The following is a 22,073-nucleotide window of genomic DNA, read 5'->3' as shown; positions in this document are numbered from 1 at the left end:
GCGTACTTGGGGAGGAGTTAGCCTCTGCCCAGAGTGTGAACAGCAAAAGAATTCTTTTATGGACACAAGGCAGATGGGAGTTAGACGTGGAAGTTCTCTTCTGCTTGCTTGTATTTCCTAAGTGAAACAGAGTAAAGGATCAGCAGCTGTGAATGAGGATGAACAAAGGCGATGGAAGTTTGGGGAGAATGCGTATACAGTCCTCTAGGAAAGGGAGCCAATGCACAGACTTAAGTGCTGCCCAGCAACATTAAGGACCCACTTAATCCTGAATTTACAGTGGGACCAGTTTACATGAATAGTGTTGATCTCCAGCCACATTCAGCTTTGGTGAGTGCAGGCTCAGTGTGTGTAACTAGGAACGTGGCTCAAACAAGCAAGTCCAGTGTAACAAGAAGGTGAGGGCTGCTGAGAACTCAGCAAGGGAGAGATGATCAGGGTGGAGCTTCAATCTCAGCCGAGTAAAGAAAGCACTAAGGGTGTGGTGGAGGGAGAGTTAGTGAGAGAGCAGAAGCTTTGCAGTGCCTTAATTGTGTGAGTTATTAAAGGAATCAAAGATCGCTGGCTTTGAAAAGAAGACTAAGAAAGAGTTTATGACAATCATTTTCAAAGGCCTTTGTGATTCATGTTTTGAAGACAGAAATACAACCTCCTTGTGCTCTTTGTATTTTCGTTGTTGTTGTTTTAGAATGCCTTTAAAATGACTAGAAAAAAGGCACAACAACTCGAACATTTGGAAATTTTCATTTTAAGATTGTTCAGTACTGTACATTGTAAAAAATTTATATATTGCCTAACATAATAAACTGTGTATTCAAACTTTTGTGCTTTTTTTTGAGATCTCTCTAATAAACGGACTTTACTCAGAAGGAAATTGGAACAAAACTAGTACTTTTCTTCAAAGATATTACAGGGTGGGGTTGGGGAGGTCCCATAGTTTTCTTGTTCATTTGTTTTAAATACTTCACAGTCAGCTGTGCTTAAGAACACAAGTGTGAAGTCAGACTGCCTAAGCCTGTATCCTGGTTTAGCCACCAAGGCAGAGTTTATCACCTGAGGCAAGAGACTTAAGAAATGTAATTTCTTTCCCTTGTGTAAGGTATGGTTAAATGTGTTGAAGTCAAAGTGGATAAGCTAATTATGCACAATTACATTCAGTGAGGTACCATCCAAATGAACCACAGAATATGCTAAGTCTGGAACATGCTAACAGATCAACCTGTGTGGTTTCGTTTTGCTTTACTGGATTTCTTAGTTTACTGCTATTGTTGGTGTTACAGCTGCTGAGGTCTAATTTGTCTAAACATCCCCTGTTGGTGTGTCACTAACCCAGTCCATGTTTCCTCTCTACCAGGACACTATTCTCGGGCACATCGGTCAGATTTAGCAGCCCTGTTCCCGTGCTCGGCCAACGTGCCCTCTTCCCCTCTGCCCTCATCTTTATGTGCGTGCTCCTCTTCTAGTGGGAAGAAGGATTTCTACCAGAGGAGACTGTGCCTGATTCCTCCATCTCCCCATCACCTAGCACAGAGCCCCGCTCGCCTGTGCCAGCTGTGTTTTAAGTGAACAGGTGAAAATAGGATTCGAATGTAAAACCATGAACATTTTATGGTTCCTGCCGCTTCCAGTTAAGGGCAGAAGTTTCATTCATTTTCCGTAGTATTAATCATTGCTGCTAAAAATAATTTATGCTTTACCTGTTTAAACATCTGCAGGTTGTTGCTGTTGTTGCTCTGTTTTTGACATGTCTGGTTTTATTATCTTTGCTGCCAAGTTTTCCTCTCATGCTTTTCCCAGGCCTGGGCCTGCCCGATAGTCTGTTTCATCACCAACAAGCTGCACTCCACTAGTTTTTTCATTTTATTTTATTTTACTATTTTATTTATTTTATTCTATTTTATTTTATTTTATTTTACTATGAGGGCCTGCCACTGGCAACCTGCTTAATTTCTTCCTCTCAGTCTTTCCTACTTAGAGCTTTACAGCACCTTGATCCCACATTTTTTCCCCACCCACATTTACCGTCTTGTGGAAGTCCCCGCCAGAGCACACCTTTCACAGCAGTTGTTTCCAAACTCTGCTTCTTTTGACTTAGGAATTCGCAGAGTTGCCTCAGAGGTCACCATCAAGGGAAGCCATCAAAGACAGGCGCTCCTCTTGTAATATGTTATATATTGGGAATGTAAGACCTTTTTGTTTTTTTAAGAAAGAGCAATAGTAAAACAACATTTGGTAAATATTTCTTCACATTATTTTTAATGCCAAATAATATGTACCTATGCTTTCAGGGCATTTATTATTAACGTTTAAATATTTTCAATATTGATAGTAAAACACAGGTAATGTATCCCATCTCCCAACTGCGTTGCTTCTTGAAGCTACACGATACCGCACAGTGGCATTAAGGATTTTTATAATTTAAAACGCAACTGGAGATGTTTATCAAGGCATTTATATAATTTGCTTTTATTTGTCATTATTTTAAATTTAATTTGGGGGAGGGTGGGTAGAGCTCAGTGGTAGAGCACATGCTTAGCATGCATGGGGTCCTGGGTTCAATCCCCAGAACCTCCTCTAAGAATAAATAAATAAATAAATAAATAAATAAATAAATAAATAAATAAATAAATAAATAAAACTTTTTAATCCAACCAAATTTAATTAGAATCATCCATGAGGAGGCACATAGATAGGAATATGTATATATACATACACATGTGGGAAGTAAATATGCAAATGCATTTTACACATATTCTGAATCCACAAAAGAATTGCCATCTGACTATATTCAGAGTGTATTTAATAAGGAGACTATAAACATGAAAGTTAAATGGAATTAGAAAGGATTTCTGTTGATTTTTCATCTTTTTGAGAAAGAAAGACATCACCAACAAAACTTATCTGAGAGAAGTAACTGTAAATATAGAGTTAAAGTTTCTGTTAAGGCTAATTTTGAGGTATCAGCAATGAAGTTATACAGAAAACTTTACCATCTTAAATTTTAAACCAAGTAGACATTACAAATTAAGGCTATTTGTTGCTCCAGATATAGTCCCCTTCCTGTCACCCAGCCATCTAAACGATGTGATGAATTCTTACCAAATTGAAGTAGTTAAAGTCTCAGAACGTGGCCAATGGTTACCTCTTACTTGACTACCCTGGGGCTTATCATGCCTTTGACTCCGCCCTCTCTCCGGAAATTCTTCCCTCCCTTTGCATCTTTGACATTCCCCCTCCTACTCTTCCCCTATGTTCCTGGCCATTTATGTTCAATTCATTTTTCATGCTCTTTTTTTAATGTACCCATGAAATGCTTGAGTTATTTTCAATGAATTTGATCATACCTGGAGATTTCACTCACTTCCATGATTTAAACCACCACTGTTTTATGTGCAGGATTCATAAATACATTAATAGGTTTAAAACAGAATTTTCTATTTTTTATTTCTACTTGCTTATCTCACAGATAGAAACCTGTTTTCCCCAAATCCTTTTTTATTTCCCCACAGAGCATCCGAGTAGGTAAAATTCCCCAGTTTCCCACAGTCAGGTATGACCACGTTGATCGACTTCTGACCAACAGAATGTGTGTTGATGTGATACGTGCCTTTTTCAGGTCTGCCCTCTAAAACAGTCTTGCCTGTATCCTCCTATTCTTTGTTCGCCTGTGAGCTCCACAGAGATGATTCTAAGGCTCTAGAGGAAGGCGGACTAAAGGATAGAAAGAGCCTTGGTGCTTGGGTGGCTGCATTGAGCACAGGCCCTCCCTGTACAGCCTTCACTGGGCTGTGACATTGATGGAACAGAAACTTGTATTGGTTAAGCTAATGAAATGATTATTTATTACAGTAGTCAGCCTACTCTGACCAATACACATTTCAACCCAATATGTCTAAGGCTGAACTTACAGCCTGTCTTCTCTGGCTGTTTTCCTCATTCAAATTCCTGAGCATGGCATAGAAATGTATTGCGCCGACCTTAATATTCATTTTCATGGTCATTGTTCTCTCCTGTCTCTCCCTTCCAACATCTTGCTATTTTGCCAGTGTTACTTAGAGAGCTTTCTGATCTCCCAGCCCCCCGCCCTATTCACAAGGATGTTCCTCACGCCTGTAATACCCACAACTGTACACCACCTCCACCTCCACAAACCTGGCTGACTCCTACTCAGCATCACAATTTGGCTTACACATCATCACCCATGAGAAGCTGACCAGTTGACTGATAAGCCCCTCTTCTACAAGTCCATATGATTCTATGTTTACTTCCATCATAGTAATTATTATTTTATACATGTTTCTTTATCAAGATTAATTTTTGAATCTAAAAATAATATTTTTTATTCTTTTTATCCTTAGTAAAAAACACAGGGCCTGGCCCATAGCATACATTCAGTAAGTGTCTGCTGGGAAAAAAAAATGCATGACATGATGAAAGCTGCAGCATAGATGTGTCAATCTGGTTCCACAAACATGTGTTGACCATGTTCATACACTAGGTGCTCCGAATACTAGATTTGAATAACACGTGCTTTGACCTACAGTTTACACGTTAAGAGCCTAATATAGAAATTTCTATAAAACTAAATTTTAATTATAGTTCTGTTTAAAGGTTAGAAGTTGTACCTGCAGAATTACATACTTTAAACAGCACTAGCTCTGGTGCTTAGTAAGAGCAATAACTTTCTCTAATGTTAAAGCAATTTGGCACTAGTCTTACTGAATCTTACTTTAATGTGTCTTTTAATTCCACCCTATTTTTATCCATTACACCCTGATACTGCCTTATTCATACTGTCCTCACTTCTCATTTGCACTGTTTCACCCAATATTTCTAGACTAGAATTCCCCCTATGATATCATCAGATTGACTTGTTATCAGAACATCTGCACCTGAGTTTTCTATTTGTATCACAAACTTGACATGGCTTTGTTCTCATTTTCCCTGCCTCATTCCCTTGCATCTTCTCTTCCTCTCTTGGATTCCCCCATTTTGGTAAATATCATCAATTATTGCTAATCTACCCTGCCAGAAACATGGAAATCTTTGTCAGTCTGTCTGCTAAATGGTTCTCAAATATGCTTCCTGTTCTCTCTTCTCTTTCATGATCTATGTTTCTTTCTTGTTTTTAAATTGAAGTACAGTTAGTTACAATGTGTCAGTTTCTGGTGCACAGCACAATGTCCCAGGCATGCATATATATACATATACTCATTTTCATATTCTTTTTCATTAAAGGTTATTACAAGATATTGAATATAGTTCCCTGTGCTGTACAGAATAAATTTGTTTTTTTAATCTATTTTTATATAGAGAGGTTTTCATTCGCAAATCTCAAACTCCCAAATGTATCCCTTCCCACCCCCACCATAAGATTATTTACTATGCCTGCAAGTCTACTTCTGTTCTGTAGATAAGTTCATTATTTACATTTATTTCTTGCCTAGATGAATGCAATAGTTCAGTCATAAGTACCTACAGAGTTCACATCTCTGCACTAATTCACCATTTACATACACTCTTTCAGAGTGACCTTTGTAAGATTTAAATCTGACTGTTTTCCTGTAGCAGAAACTACCCCATAGGATAAAGCCCCAAGTCCTTAACTCTGCATCCCCCAGAGCTCTGTCATCTCATCCCACCATCCTCTCACTTTGCTGTATATTCTGACTACATCAGTGATTTGCAGCAAACTGAACAGGAAATGCATTCTTCCACATGTACACTCTCTTCTGTTTATAATACCCTGCCCCTTCTTTCTTCTAACTTTAACTTGTCCTTCCAGAATTTTAAAATATAAGCAGTCTGAAATGGAATAGAATGTGGCACAAATAATACGTTCTCTTCCACTTGAAGCATTTTAGTAACTACTGGAAGATCAAGCTACCTAAGATATATCCTTGATTTTGTCAATTGGAAGAACTTATTAATCTCTCAAAACACGGTAACAGTTGTCATAATTATTATTCATTCTTTAATATTTACTAAGAAAGCTTTTGTCTGAACCCAGAATTCTGTTTTTAAACATTTAGTTGAAATTAAATGCTATCAGTAATAAGGTCATTCATAGTTGAGGGCAACATAAATTGATAACAAGAATGATGATTAACTATGTATATATCTGTATATGACTTCAATCTCCATCAGCCTGGACAGAGGGAGGTAAAAGAAACATTTTCCAGTAAACATCAATTCTGCTTAAAGCTGAAGAAATAGATTTGTTCCAGGTCAAAAATGAGATAAGAGGAAAAAGAAAAAATACTTTAACAAGGTAAACACTAATAGAATGAAGTGATCAGGCTCTTTTAATTACCCTAATTGTATGTGTGTGTATATACACATAAATATAATCAGTTCAACTCAATAAATGTGTACTGGTCACTAGATGAAGTATAGAAAATATCCAGAGGCAGAACTTTGCGAATTTGGCAGGTAGACAGATTGTATACTCTTTAAGGATAATGTCATTGGTTTCCTGTGTCAGAGTGCCTGGGGTGAGTTGGACAGAGGCCTATTTACTCCCTAAAGATGGGAGGGTAGCCAGTCCACTTGCCTATGTAAAGAATGGAGACTAATGCATATTGAATATATCACATTACATTTTAATTAAAGCATGTTTATACTGCTTATATTTTCGTTCTTAGTATTCATGCACCACAGTGTCCAATATTTATGCCAGTGTGTTTATTTACTTTTCTTAACATCTTATAACACTATACCTCATTGTATCCAATGACGATATTCCTGAGAAAGCAGTGCATAAATCAAACCACATTTTCACTTTGACTTCCACTGTAAATTTAGTGATGGTTAATCTTGATTTCTAACAGATTTTAGTTAGAAGTAACTCCTCACATGACATTGCTGTTTTCCTGCCAACTTGCATTTAAACATGGCTTTCAACAGTGTTTCAAAACTAATTGTTTATACCCCTCATTTTTTTTTTTTTGTTTTGGGGGTTTTTTGTATAAATATTTTTTACTGAAGTATATAGTCAGTGTACAGTGTTGTATCAATTTCTAGTGTACAGCATAATTCTTCAGTCATACATGAACATACATATATTTGCTTTCATATTCTTTTTCACCATAAGTTACTACAAGATATTGAATATAGTTCCCTGTGCTATACAGTATAAACTTGTTGTTTATATATCTTATATATTGTAGTTAATATCTGCAAATCTCAAAACTCTCAATTTATCCCTCCCCATTCCCTTCCCTCCCTGGCAACCATAAGTTTGTTTTCTATGTCTATGAGTCTGTTTCTGTTTTGTATTTATGTTCTTTTTTAGATTCCACATATGAGTGATCTCATATAGTATTTTTCTTTTTCTTTCTGGCTTACTTCACTTAGAATGACAATCTCCAGGTCCATTCATGTTGCTGCAAATGGTGTCATTTTATTCCTTTTTTATGACTGAGTAATATTCCATTGTATAAATATACCACAACTTCTTTATCCAGTCATTTGTTATTGGACATTTAGGTTGTTTCCATGTCTTGGTTATTGTAAATAAATGCTACTATGAACATTGGGGTGCATATACCTTTTTGAATTAAGGTTCCCTCTGGATATATGCCCAGGAGTGGGACTGCTGGATCAGATGGTAACTTTTATTTTCAGTCTTTTGAGGAATCTCCATACTGTTTTCCATAACAGCTGCACCAAACTACATTCCCACCAATGTAGGAGGCTTCCTTTTACACCCCTCATTTTTATTACAAGTAATCAATGACATCACCATCAATTGTTCAAACCATGACATAGAAATAATATTCCTTGTAAAGGAGAATCTATATTTTCTCACTATTTTACAAATGTCAATAAGGACATTTTTAGATTACTGTGTTATCTGTAAAATGCAATCTAAGTTGTATTATTATTATTATTATTATTATTATTATTATTATTATTATTATTATTATTATTATTATTATTATTATTATTATTGAAACACAGCTTCAAGTTGCCTTCTTCTGTTCAGATTGTTGTGCTCTAAGCCTGTCCCGTCTAGAAATTTTAGCATTATCAGAACAATTTTAATGATCACTCATATCATAAACTTGTTTTGAAATACCTGGTTTGCAGGCTCAGTTTTCCTATGTAATGTTTGCCATTTCCTCATGAATTTTCATCTACCCTGAAGCTATGCAGTTGTCTCCTACCTGGCAGCAAAAGGTTTCCTGTTCTCATTCTAGGTCTCTCCTCTCTGTTGCTGGATCCCCTGGAAAAGACAGTATCTAAAGGTCAGATAAATGAAGAGTTTTACCTCCTCCCTCTCCTTTGGCATAAAGGGTAACTCCTGGGAAACTCTGTCAAGGCAGCCACGGTGTTCTGAAAACTGGAAATGTTTTGTTCTCTCTCTCAGCCGAGTCCATTCTTTAACTCTTCAAAAGGCTCCTCGCTGGCTGACGTCATCCTGATGTCAGGACTCTCCCCAGACAGCCCTTTCTGCCTGGCAGGGCCACTCCCCACTCCAAGTCCACCGTGCCTGAGGCACCCTATACCACTTAAGTTGCTACAAGTGGCTGAAATCTCTCTACTCAGGGTTCTCTGCCTCCTTTCCTTTTTTTTTTTTTCTTTTCTTTTCTGTTTTAACTTGTAGGAAGATGTAGAAACCTACAGAAGAAAAAATGTCTATTATTTTTCTGCCTTCAAGAGAGTGTGGCAAACTGTCCTGTAATGGTGCACTTACCCCTGAGCTTTTTCTCAGGGATCTTTCCAGCTGAGAAGACAGGTGGCTTAGAGACAATGAATTCTTAGCAACTACATTTATTTCCTTTCCTTTTCTTTCCCAGAGCAGTGGGAATGGCACTTGGTTTCATTTTCTTCCAGTCAATGACTCAACTAATATTTCTTGAATAATGACTGTAGATGTGGAGAAAATTCAGGCTCTGGGAATAAAGTGGTGAACAAAAGAGACCAGGTCTCTGCTTTTGTAAATCTTACAGTCTCAAAACAAGCAGAGGAGCAGATCAGTGTAATCATCTCTCCTGATCGCTGAACAGTGACCTCACCCCTCCTAGATCTCCAGTTCTGGTCAAGAAGGCCAGGAGGAGGTGTAGGACCCAAATGTCCCTTCGTGTACTGATGATGCCTTGGTCTGCAGGTGCTTCTTATATCAGAAAACTTGTCCAGACACCCCTAAAATAATTCTCAGTCACTTCTATTTCCTGTAATTATATGCAAATCATATTGAAAATATCAGGTCATGATCTGATTTCCTACTCAAATTCACTGCTGTCAGTGAGGAGGCTTTACAAAACTCATGAAAATATATATAGTGACACAAAAATACAAATCTAAATATCTGCAGTAGAGATATGCAAATTAACTTAACCACCATATTATTTTACTAGCAGGAGATTCTAGCTAATAGGAAATTTTATGAGGTGTCACAGCACCCATAAAGTGTGGAGAATAAATAAATGAATTCCTGAACAATGTGGTATAAATTTAACGTTACCTTTAAATATGAAAAAGAAGCCTATAATATATATCTCCATTAGGATCTTGAATTTGTCTAACTGGTTATCACTAATGCCCTATTGAAATGCAATTGAAAATTAATATAGCTGGCAGTAAAAAATATGACCATTAGGGAAAGTTCATGCATGATATTTTTATAGACTTGCCAAGTCTCTTGAATTCAGAATGTGGGACAGATGGTCACATGGTGAATTTTTCTCACTCACTAATGCTTTCTGCTGCTTCACTGATTTTTGCTCTTCAGATGACTTCAGTCTCGTTCAGAACGTGTGGCAAATGAAAGATCCCCAATTGTCTTCACTCAAGGTAAAAAATCTTAATATGTCTATGATAGAAAATTATATAAATTCTATAGCTCTAAGCTACACCAGAGCCTTCTTAAATTTCTAGGTCCTTTACAGGGAAATTTTAAGTTTAAGTTTATATCTAAGCATGAAAATGATTTTTCTTAGAGTATAATATGCTCAGATCCTAATTTTTCTCATTTTTTCCATTTATTCAGTTATTCATTAAGTTCATAGTCAATAAAGATGACTTTTTTCAGTTATTTAGTCATCACTTTGGATGTATCTGTCTGCTCAGGCTACCATGCTAAACTACCACAAACCGCGTGGCTTAAATAGTAGACATTTATTTATCACAGTCTGAAGACTAGACATCTCAGATCAAGGTCTGGCAGGTTCAGTTTCTGGTGGGAATTCTCTTCCTAACTTGCAGACAGTCTCCTTCTTGCTGAATCTTCACATGCCCTTTCCTCCGTGGTGTGCGGAAAGAAAGTCTGGTGTCTCTTCCTCTTCTGAAAGGGACATAAGTTCTATCAGATTAGGGCCCCACCCTCATGACCTCATTATACCTGTATCACCTCCTGTTGCAAAGCCCCAGTCTCCAAATACAGCCACACTGGGGATTAGGGCTTCCACCTACAACTTTCAGGGTGACATGAGTCAGTTGATGACACTAGGATACCCATGTTTCATCATTATTAAATAAAATGAATGTCACCTTAGACATTTCATGGTAGGCCATACACTTTCCAATTCTTCTCATTGCAAACGATTATTAAAAGGTAGATATGCCTACTGCGTGGCAAAATAATTTTCAGCCCTGAATTGGCACAATTCAGAATCTTTGTGGCAAACCGAGGTTGTTAAAATCATATATACAAGGTTCAAAGCCAAATGGTCCACAGCGTGGCCATGAAGCAAAAGCACATGTTTTCTTATGTGGCCAAGGAAATCAAACTACTCCTTACTATCAGTTTTAAATTTAGATGCTGTTCATACTAGGTCCTTCATACATGACACCGATACATCAGATATTTCATGACAGGCGTGCATTTTATTATACAAATGGTGACATTTAAAACAATTACTTATGAGGGTTGCATTGGTTAAACACCAATGATCCATTGTTCTTGGTCACAGCTGACTGTGTGAAGCTTGTGGTCTGATCCAAGGCCAGTCACAGTCAGTGTTAGTTGGGTTAGTCAGAAGCCCACGAAGGGGCCAGTAATGAATCTTTACACCTACACAGACTATGGTGATAAAATGGACTAATTCTTTCTCTTAGAAACTTGAGCTGACATTTCTGATCCAAGTGTACCAGTTGGTAGGGGCACCAAAAGATCAAGACACAGGGAGAAGCAGTGAGTGTGTGGGGTGGGGGGTGATGGGTGGGAGGGGGAACAGCAGAGCTCGGTCAATGTGGAGTCCTGAAGCAGATCTCAGGAGGTCTGTAGCGGTGTGCAATAAAGAATTAACCCTGCCCAAGAGAGGCTAGGCCTTTGCTTCTGCTCCTGCAAGGTCATCTCTAAACCTTTGAGTGCCTTGCCTCATAAGAGTGTCTTTGTTTACCTTGATTGGACTTAGGCCATCATTCTACATAGTCTTAGGATGTAGTTTATGGTGGAATATCTTATGTCACATGGTACCAGCTAGACTTCCAGAGCAGCCAGAGACTGTCAACCGTGTCTATATGATGGGACCCCCAAAAACTCTGGGCTCAAAGCTCAGGTGAGCTTCCCTGGTTGGCAGTACTCCATGTGTATTGTCCTACTTTGCTTCTAGGAGAGTCTATACTGTCTATGATCCCACAGGGACAGGGCAACTAAAAGGAACCACTCTCCTGGTTCCAAACTTTTCTGACACATCTGCCAGGCATCTTGCACAAGGCCTGCTTACAGGGAGCTTTTGTTCTTCTGAAACCAGATTGCAAGACCTTTTCCAGGTGAGTCCAGCCATGTTGATGCCTCCCTTCTGTGTTTCCACAGGTGTCCCTACAGTGAACTCTCTCCCTCAAACATCTCTAAGGGAGTTTATGAGAACATAACAAACCCAGCATTGCGGTCAAAGATGTAGCATATGCTTTAGATCTCTTTAGTTTCTTTAATTCACACTTGCAAATATGTTGCAGTGAAATTCGAGTATCTGTAGGAGAGATTTGTCAGGACTGCCACTATGGAACTGTAAGATGAGAACAAGAAACAACAGGAAGAGCGGTAGGACAACAGTGAAAGAACAATTGCTGTAGAAATTTTGTTCTTTGTGTTTAAAGAAAGGTTATTCTAAGGTAGCTGGTGCTTTCTAAGAGGAGAAATGGCTTTCTGGATACCCTGGTGTTTAGCCTGCTGCTCCTGCGGTGAGTGCCGGAAAGAAGGCATCTCCTTTCACATGGATGCTCTCACAGAAAAATGTCTGTCCTATGACTCATTTCCTTGGAATCTTGTTTCTTGCTTTCCAAGGAAATAGGTTGCTAATATGATAAATTTATCCTTGCTGAGTTATCTGGTGTCGTGTGCTTAATATATAACCACTGAGAACTACCATTTATAATTTTGGGAATATCTTTTGTAATGTGGATCCACAGATCAAAGAAAGCTCTCTAAGGGTCAGCCTTTAGGTAGACCAGTAGTGAGGTTCTTTGGCTGTCGTATGTTTGGAAGAGCATTAGGAGACCTGTGTTCTATTCTGCCAGTAATAAAAAGTGAGACTTTGAACAAAGGATTTGATCCTTATCTGTATCCTCAACTGTAGAATGAGAGAAATAGTCTTACAATCTTATCCACAGGGAGACCCTGCCAATGACCAACAGCGTTTTCTCTGTGTAGGGTGACCATGCATCTGGGTCTGCCAGGGACAGTGACAATTTATGCCTACTGCCCCAGCATAATTATTAATTAATTATTAGGTGTGCTCCCTTCATGCTCAAAAGCAGCCTGGTCTGGATGATATCCAGGCTGATTTTGTGCCAAATTCTCAGTTTATCAGAAACTTCCTCATTATTATTGTCCTGATGGCCCCATAGTGATGAGCATAGGTAAGACTTACCTGCTCAAGGATCTGTGGCTAAACCTCACCCCAAATTAAAAACCAAAATCTCCAGTGCCTGACGGAGGTAGTAATATCTTTTTAAAATTTTACAGAGACTGAGCCATTTTACCCAAAAGCTCTTTATATAAAAATCCTAAGTCAGAAAATAATTAGATTGTTTTTTAGGAAACCAACATTATCTTTTCCTTTCGTTCTTTACTCTTTTCTACCCCTACCCTTCACCCCTGCCAACACTATAAATCAAAAAGGAGCAAAAGTTATCTAATGCTAATTATCTAGGTTTACATTTTCCTCAATTCATTGAAATCCTCCGTTTCTGAAAATCCCCTCCATCCAGGAGACTTCAGTGAGCATATTCATGTTTCAAACAAACCTGCCTTTGTTAATCATCAAAAGGTATTTTCTTTAATAAATGAAGCTTGGCAGTCCCTGCAGCTGTGTTGTTTATTTTACAGCAAGCACAAAGGCAATTTATTTTTTTAAATACTATAATTAGATTAGTGTTCTCTTTACTGAAGCATCTGTAGGAAAGTGAGAGTATGTTTCTTTGAATGAATGAACAGTCACATTTATTTTTATTAAACCTGAACTTGTCCTCTGAGATAGCTGAGTTTAATTTTATGTTCTAATACAACACGTAATATTCCAACTTTTTTTCAGGTAAAGCTCTGGTCTCCCAAAAAGGAGGTTGGACTAAATTGAATCTTCTGATTCCAATTTTATGAACTGCATTAAAATCTCTCTAGGGTGCAGGATTATGTTTGTGTTGAAGAATGACTGCATTAAGGTATGTATTTGCATACATAAATAAATATATCCAATGGTTATCTATGACCTGTCATTGACACAAGGAGTATCATAGAACATAGTGACATTATACCTTTGTTATGACTCTCTAGGTCTTTACTGAAAAGTTTTCAAAGTGGTGTTTATAAATCAAAAAGATTAATTTCCAAAATAGAGCCACTTTTAAAGTTTTGGAAACGGGTTTATCAATGCTGCATCTATAAAATTGTCCCTTAGGACTGTCTAGACAGCAGTTCAGTCACTCAGGGAATAAGGCGTCACCTCTTGACTAGCCCCCTTTCCTTCTTTCTTTGGTATCGCCAATAAAACATTTTCCTTTCTCTATATTCTTTTCATCTTAGTTGAGAAAATGCAGTTTTTTTGCTGATACTATACCTGTAACAAGAGAAAGCTCTTCTAGTTCTCTATTGCTGTGTAACAAAAACCACACATTAGTAGCTTAAGACAATGATTTGTTATTACCTCTCGGGGTCCGTGGGTTGACTGGGTTCTGCTAGTCTGTCTTGCTTGGTGTGTCTCAAGCAGAACAGAGAAATGGTGACTGGGGCTGGGGTTCCTGAAGACTCAGCAGGGCTAGACATCCACGTGGGCCTCGCATCGCACACAACTGACTTTTCGGCTGAGACGACTTGGACAGCCCCAGGGATCTGGCCAGTTAACCTCTCTCTCTCTCCTTCCTCCTCTTGCCCTCCCCTCCCTTTTCTACATGACCTATTCAAATGGCTGGTCTGGGCTTCCTCACACCATGTCCGGCTCAGAGTGAATGGGCTTCTTAAACGGGGACTGGCTTCGCCCAAAGCAAGTGTTCTAAAAGCCCAGCGCAAAGCTGCATGGCTTCTTGTAGCCTCACCTGGGAAGTCACGCCGCATCACTTTCATCGCCTTCTATTTTCTATACCAGGATCACCGCAGGCTCAGTGTGGGAGGGAACCGTGCGGTGACGGGAGCTCTGGAAGGCATGGTTCCCTGAAATGAGGCAAGAGGAGTCCAGCATTTTTTCAGACAAACTAACACAAGACAAAACAAGACACAATGTTAAAATAAATTTAGTTATAATAAAGAATAAATACCATCCAACCGCAAGCCTATAATTTTTCTAAAAAGTTTCCTTCATAACTTAATGTCTGTATTTATCTCCTTAAATACTAGTAGCCACTTTTTCTACTTATTTTTAATGTTATGATTTTTCTCTTTTAAGTATAGTGTTATAATTATTTTCTGCAATATTCTTTTATAAAACATATTTTTATTTTAATAACGTGTTAAATGGGATTTATGGGCTCTGCTAAGGATGTATCACAGCCTCTGACAGAATTATTAATCAACTTTGGGGACATGATTTTATTTGAATCATGAAGAATTCACATAAGCAAACATCCAAACAGTAAGATAACTTGCTGCAAAAAAAAAATTATTTTTGAGAAAATATCTTTCAGATTGTGGTAAGATCTAACAAAGGAACATATCACTTTCTCAGTGACGGCAATAGGTTCTAGAATTTTACCTTAACTTTGAGCTACAATTGTTAATATCTACAAAAAGAAAATATAAGTTAAATCATTTTCAAATCACATTTTTGACATTGGAATATCTAATCTCTATTCACTAATTTCTTTTTCAATATCTACTTCTTTTCATATTTAAAAGTATTAAGGGCCTAAGGAAATAAATTATTTGTATTATACTTTCCCAGTAATACATGAAGTCTTCTTATGTAGGTGAAAAAAGTATAAATTCTACTGAATATAAATTTATGAATTTTAGAAAAAGAACATGGAAGCCTTACAAACTACACAAATTATTCAGTAAAGTTTTTCAAAAGTAGTTGTATTTTGTTTTCTCTACTCTGAAACATTTTCTTACTATTTCAATCAATATATTTAAAAAGCATACAATCATCATTTCATTGCAACTTCCTCCAAACCACTTGAGTTATAAACGCTAAAGATTACCATTTACATAAAAGGTTAGAGAAAGTTCTCAAAGCAACAGTAAAAGCAAGACAAAATGTTGGAATCTGTATTCTTCCACAGTGAAATTGATCACAAAACTGTTCTGATTGAGATTTATTATTTTAAAATAGATGTTATACCCAAGAGAAAGTTCACTTAAGGTATTCTTTGGAAATTAGGAATAGAAAATTTATTATAAACCTTTTAGATTATGGGCCATCAATTTAAAAATAGATTATGTAGTGAAACACTAGACACAAGGGGAAATAAAAAGAAGTAGCAAGTTAAGTAGAAAAAAAAGAAAAAACCTTGGAATATTAAAAAATAAAAAGAAGAAAAAGCCAGAATAACAATTCAAAGGAAAGGTAGAGGAAACCACTGGGGAATGTTTTAATGAACTGAGTAAGGTAGAAAATACTTTTTCCAATAAAGGAATGTCTTTTTAAGAAGTTCTGATAAAAGGGAAAAAAAGAAACTTTTTACGAGCCATTGTAACACAGAGAAAGTGTTGCAGAAAAGTGGAACCATAAGTTGTAACCCAATTTTAACCTTAAAGTAAATCACAGTATTCTAGATTAGATCTACCAAGCAAAGTTGGCTATTATTCCTTTGTTTTATATTCTATTCTTCTGCAGCTATATTCCAGTATCTTCTTTGCCTGTTTAGAGAGCTGATTTGTACTGCCTGATGGCCTCAATGATTTTTTTCTCTAAAATAATTTTAAAAATCTATTTGTTGACAGATGTGTGAGATGACAATTTCACTTAGTTTAACATTTTCTTTGTTTTCCATTCCTAGATGAATTCGTACCAGATTTGCCCTGAACGCTGTATGCAATGAACAGCATTATCTTTTTCTACTTTCTGGCATAGTTTTAATTTCTTACAAGAGTGATCAATTTTAACAGATTTTTTTATGGGCAAAATGGAGATGAAGATGATGGTGATGGTAGGGGTTTATAGAGTGATTAGATAAAATTAGCAAAAAACAAAAAATGATAATTCATACAGAAAAAGGTTTAGGAAAAAATTTAAAAATTATTATTAAAGGGAATAAAGTGTTAATAACATGACAGCAGGCCCAAAATTGAGTTGCTTATGCTAAGCCCTACTCCCATGTCACCAAATTGACTTAATTAGTTTGGGCTTTCCCAGACATGGAATCTTAAACCAGTCAATCAGAAGTCACCTGATGTGTACTAGGTTAGATAATTTTCCTACTAGGTCCCTAGCAGCCCCTAAAGGAAAGTAACCTCGCAATAACCAACCTGCTTTCTTACCTAGCTTATAACTTCCGAGCTCCTGCTCCCTTCTGTCTATGTAGTGTTTTATTTTGTACAGGTCTTGGAAGATCCTTTCCATCTGCCAGATGGGATGCTGCCCAATTCAAATTATTTTTTGTTCAAATAAACTCTTAAAAATGTTAACATGCTCAGTTTGCCTTTTAACAGGATATTTTCAGTGTTAAGACACATAATTCAGAGATGATAATGAGTGTTCTGTATTCTGGTACAAAAGGAGATAGAGGTTTATGTGGGAACCATACTTCTCAGATAACAAATACCTAAAAGTATGTCACTTCGGCCTACAGTTGCTTTGTGTTGAGCCTGACACTGTTCACGATTCAGCCCATTTTCTTGTTAAAGAGACTCACCCACCTCTGCTTGTGGACTTGCTGCTCTTTGCTTAGCTCTACCTCTGGGCATCCTTGATATGTGTCTTTTTCCAGTTGGTCCACTATAACTCAGGATACAAAAACTGCTTAGGTTTCCTGATCTTTTCTTTCCCATCGCAGCCTCACCCTGTAGGGTGTTTTACCATCATAAACATTGATTTAAGTTGGTGACGTCACTCTCATTCTTGTTGGCTGTGATCTTGACTTGCTCTTGGGCAATTCTGAACCCATTTTGCCCACTCTGATATCCTCCTATTTCTTCAAAGAAGGCTGAGAATCCCTGAGGGAAATATGTAATAATTATTTTTGGCAAAATGTGTATATATATATATATATATATATATATATATACATTTTTTTTCTTTTAGTTACTTTCTGAACTGGAGACCAACTGAGTATTGTCTCTGTCTAGTTAGATATGCTTCAATAAAATACTGATAGCTATAAAATAATCTATTTTATTAGATTATAAAATAATTGTCTAATTTAGCACCTGGATAATATAATACCTTATAAACAATAAATATAAACAAATGTTGAATAAATAAGTATCTTTATACTTTAAATTATTGCCTTAAACAAACTTATTTTCACTGCTTTTGAAGACCTTTAAAGCCATATGCTTAACTGACTGACAATTACAGAGTTATTTTTTTTATCACCATTCATTTCTCATTTATATTTCTATTAAATTCTCACTGTTATTGCTTACTACTGTTTTTATTCAAGTTATTTTATTATAGAAAACAATGCAAGCACATTGGACAAAATGTTTAGTACAGAAGTCTCTTGGAGAGGGTGTGGAGAAAAAGGAACCTTCCTACATTGTTGGTGGGAATGTAAATGGGTGCTGCCACTATGGAGGACAGTATAGAATTTTCTTAAAAAACTAAAAATAGACTTACTGTATGATCTAGCAATCCCACTCCTAGGCATATATCCAGAGAAAAGTACAATTTGAAAAGACACATGCACTCCAATGTTCACAGCTGCACTATTTATGATACCCAAGAATGGAAACAACTTAAATGCCCATCAACAGATGACTGGATAAAGAAGATGTGGTATACATATGCAATGGAATATTACTCAGCCATAATAAAGAATGAAATAATGTCATTTGCAGCAACAGGGATGGACCTAGAGATTATTATATTGAGTGAAGTAAGTCAGACAGGGAAAGACAAATACCATATGCTATCACTAATATGTGGTATCTTAAAAAAATGATACATATTCTATTTAAAAATCAAAAATAGACTCATGGACATAGAAAACAAACTATGGTTACCAAAGGGAAAAAGGCAGGGAAGGGTAATTTAGGGGTTGGGGACTACTAGATACACATTACTACATATAAAATAGATAAACAAGGGCCTACTGTATAGTACAGGGAACTATATTCAATTTCTTGTAATATCATATAATGGAAAAGAAGATGAAAAGAAAAAATATGTATGTTTGTATATGTATACCTGAATCGCTTTGCTGTACACCTGAACCTAACATTGTAAATCAATGACACTTCAAAAAAAATTTTTTTTAAAAGTCCATTGATATCTGCAGGAGGACTGATTCCAGGACCCCTGTGGATACCAAAATCTGCAGATGCTCAAGTGCCTTGTACAAAGGGTCACAGTATTGGCATGTAACTTACTCATACCCTCCCAAACACTTAGGTTAGTTATAATACAAAATACAATATAAATGTTATGTAAATAGTTATAAATACAATGTAAATGATACATAAATAGTTGCCAGGATGAGGCAAATTAAAGTTTTGCTTTTTGAAACTTTCTAAAATTTTCTCCAAACATTTTTGATCTGCAGTTGGTTGAATACAGGGGTATCAAAACCACAGATATGGAGAGTTACTTTATCAAATAATACAGGAGAAAAAAATTTCAGTTACCCATAGTCTCAGACTTAACCCCAGATATAACTACCTTGAATATTCTAATCTTTTTTTTTTTCCCCAAAACTATGTTTGGGTGTGTACACATGTGTGTGTGTGTGTGTTGCTGTTAATGCTGGATTCCAATTGCATGCCCCTTTTTTTTCCTACTAGAGTTTTAGAGATTTTTAAAGATTCATTAATAATAGTTTTTAAAGTTTGCCTTATCCCTCCTGGATCACAAAACATACTTTCCACATTATTAAATACTCTTCAAAAATATGGTTTTCCTTGACTGCCTAATATTGTCTCCTACAGACTGCCATAATTTACTTAACAATTCACTGGTTATTGACCATTGCTACTTTCAAAGTTTTGCTCTCTAAATAATGCTATGATGAAGATCCATTAAAGCAAATCTTTTAGTGTCTTTCTGACTATGTCTTTAGGAAAAGATTCTTAAAAGTGGAATTAGAGGGTGAGTCACTCTTCAAACTCTTGTCACATGCTGTCAAAGTGTTTTCCAGAAAGCCTGTATCCAGCTGCACTTCCACCAATGGCAATGTATGAGAATTCCTATCTCACTGCATCTCAGCATCCTGACATCCATAGATAATGATTTCCACCACGCCAGGGCTATGTCTGTGTTGTTCTCTCCTGTATCTAAGAACCAGCACAATTAGACGTTCAAAAAATCACTCAATAATTATTTGAAGAGAAAATTAATAAATATTTAAATCTTTATAAGGTAAAAAGGCAGAATGCTCATTCTTTTGAAAAATTGATTGATGGCTGTTATATAACAAACACAGACATAAAAGTCTGTGACTGCTGCTCTTACAGGGCTTTCAATCTGACATTGAAATATTTACAGTTTTAACTTGAATTACTGTATTACTAGTAAGGTTTATTTTTCTATTTTTCTTCTGTATCGACTTCTTATGCATTATTTCTTTTGTGAATTACCTATTCATGGATTTTATTCATTTTTCCATTGGTATTTTTGAGTGCTTTTCTAAACATCCAGTGAGAACTCTTTATATATTATTAACTGTTTGCCATATTTACATACAGAATTATACTATATTTTAACACCTGGGTTAATATACCAGCTAGCTATACCATCTTGGGAAAGTTAATTACTCTACATCTCAGTTGAGATTGAAACAAAACCTATCTCAAAAGATCTTTGTGATAAAGAAATGGGATAGTTCACATAAAACTTTAAGCCCAGGATCTTAAATAGTAAGTACTTGATACATAAGTATTAGTTTTATTATTAACGTTATCACTGCTATTTCTATTGCTCAAATAATCCTTCCATTTCAAAGATCAACTAAAAAGTAACCCATACTTTCTTCTGCTTATAAGTTATATAAACTCTCTCAGGTCACAGCTCCCTTAATGTCTAAGTAATTTTTTCAGGGTATTTGGCATCAAAAAAATACCTACTACCACTAAGTAATTAGGTACAAACAATTTAAGAAATATTTATGTCCTACTAATAGCTGTTTGAAAAAAGATTCGCATAAATTGAAAACATTTAAAAATTGTATTCTTACATAACTTCAATTATTAATGGGCCTGTGTGTCTAATGAGTACTGTACACCTTCTCAAATCTCAGACTGAAATCCACCACACTCCCTGACACACAGTGAATTTTACACTGTATTTGCTTCTATCATAGCTATTCTTATGATTTAAAAAAAAAAAGGATGCCAATGAAACAAATGTAGCTAATCAATCTAATGACCAAACTGTGTGTCTGGAACTAGCAGCTTGTGACATGTCTAATATATGTCAAAAATTGTTATGCTTCCCCTGAAATTGTAAAACATCCCATGGTGCCCCTGAATTGACCCTTTGCACCTAGGGTGATTTGATGCAACATTTGGGGCCATGGGGTTATGTTTTACATTAGCTTTTATCTTCTCCTTTATATGTAACTCTTTAATTCATTAGTATTTTACTTTTAATAATTTAAGACTGTAATTTTTCATAGCAATACTTACCAACATTATTGAAATGTTTCCTCTGTTGGGGTTTAGTATTTGCTTTATCACACATCAAAGTAATACATAGACCATATGCATCAGAATTTCGTTGTGTGCTTGTACGTAAATAGTGCCAGACGTAGTCAGGATGCTTTTGGATAGGATCCCAGAAACTGAATATTTTAAGCAACATTGATAGGTGATCCTTGGGGACCCTAAACTTGAGAAAAATTTTCCTGGGATCTGTTTCTGGGTTATCTATTCTATTCCACTAACTTTCTGTTGAGTTTAAGTTGATTTTAATTGCGCTAGCTTTGTAACATGTTTCCTTATCAGGAAAAAAAAAAGCCTGTTCTATTCCTCTCATTTTTAATGCCTATATGCACTTATTTATTTTTAAAATGAACTTGAGAGTCTTTCTTTCAACTCAAAAATGATCATAGCTTTCTTCACATAGATCCTAGACATTTTTTTTAAGTACCAAAAATTTACTATATGTGATTGAGGTATTGTCATCACTGTTACTGTGGATAAATACAAAATGTTTATTTTTAGACATCTGTTTTAGCAAGTTAACATGCATTCTCTAGGTATTTAACTACAATGACTTTAAATAATCATATTTCCCCTCTATTTCAAATATTTGTAGTCACTTTTTTTTACACCATATTTCTATAAGGGAACTTTAGAAATTAGATAGCATATCTTTGTCTTGAATTTCATGCTGGTGTTTCCCTCTAAGAAAGATATTACTCTTATTTTGAGATATTTCAATCATGTTAGAGGCATACATTTGTTTCATTTAATTAATTAATGTTAAAACATTTTCATTTAATTAATGTTCAAATATTTCCAAATGTCTTTTATACTGACATGATATGCTTTTTTCTTATGTTCATGTTTTAATATTTACTCACTTACCAGTTCTCTC

General features: G+C 36.1%; 1 long non-coding RNA gene across 3 annotated transcripts in view; it reads right to left on the bottom strand.

Moving 5' to 3' along the window:
* Positions 1-7,231: 7,231 nt before the first annotated feature.
* Positions 7,232-22,073, bottom strand: part of LOC141577681 (uncharacterized) — a 29,334-nt gene continuing 14,492 nt past the window's right edge. The window contains exons 3-5 of one of the 3 annotated variants that reach the window (XR_012506926.1): positions 17,237-17,533; positions 14,479-14,634; positions 7,232-8,622 (exon numbers count right to left, since the gene is read on the bottom strand). This is a non-coding gene — a long non-coding RNA (uncharacterized LOC141577681). Of the gene's footprint in view, positions 8,623-9,736; positions 10,289-14,478; positions 14,635-17,236; positions 17,534-22,073 lie in introns of those variants that run through there. The other 2 variants (XR_012506924.1, XR_012506925.1) reach the window with 2 other exon arrangements.

This window comes from Camelus bactrianus, chromosome 5 (assembly GCF_048773025.1).
Source record: "Camelus bactrianus isolate YW-2024 breed Bactrian camel chromosome 5, ASM4877302v1, whole genome shotgun sequence".
In the NCBI taxonomy this organism is placed as follows: Eukaryota; Metazoa; Chordata; class Mammalia; order Artiodactyla; family Camelidae; genus Camelus; species Camelus bactrianus.
Note: the sequence above shows the minus strand (reverse complement) of the source record. Positions and strands in the feature narration are given on the sequence as shown.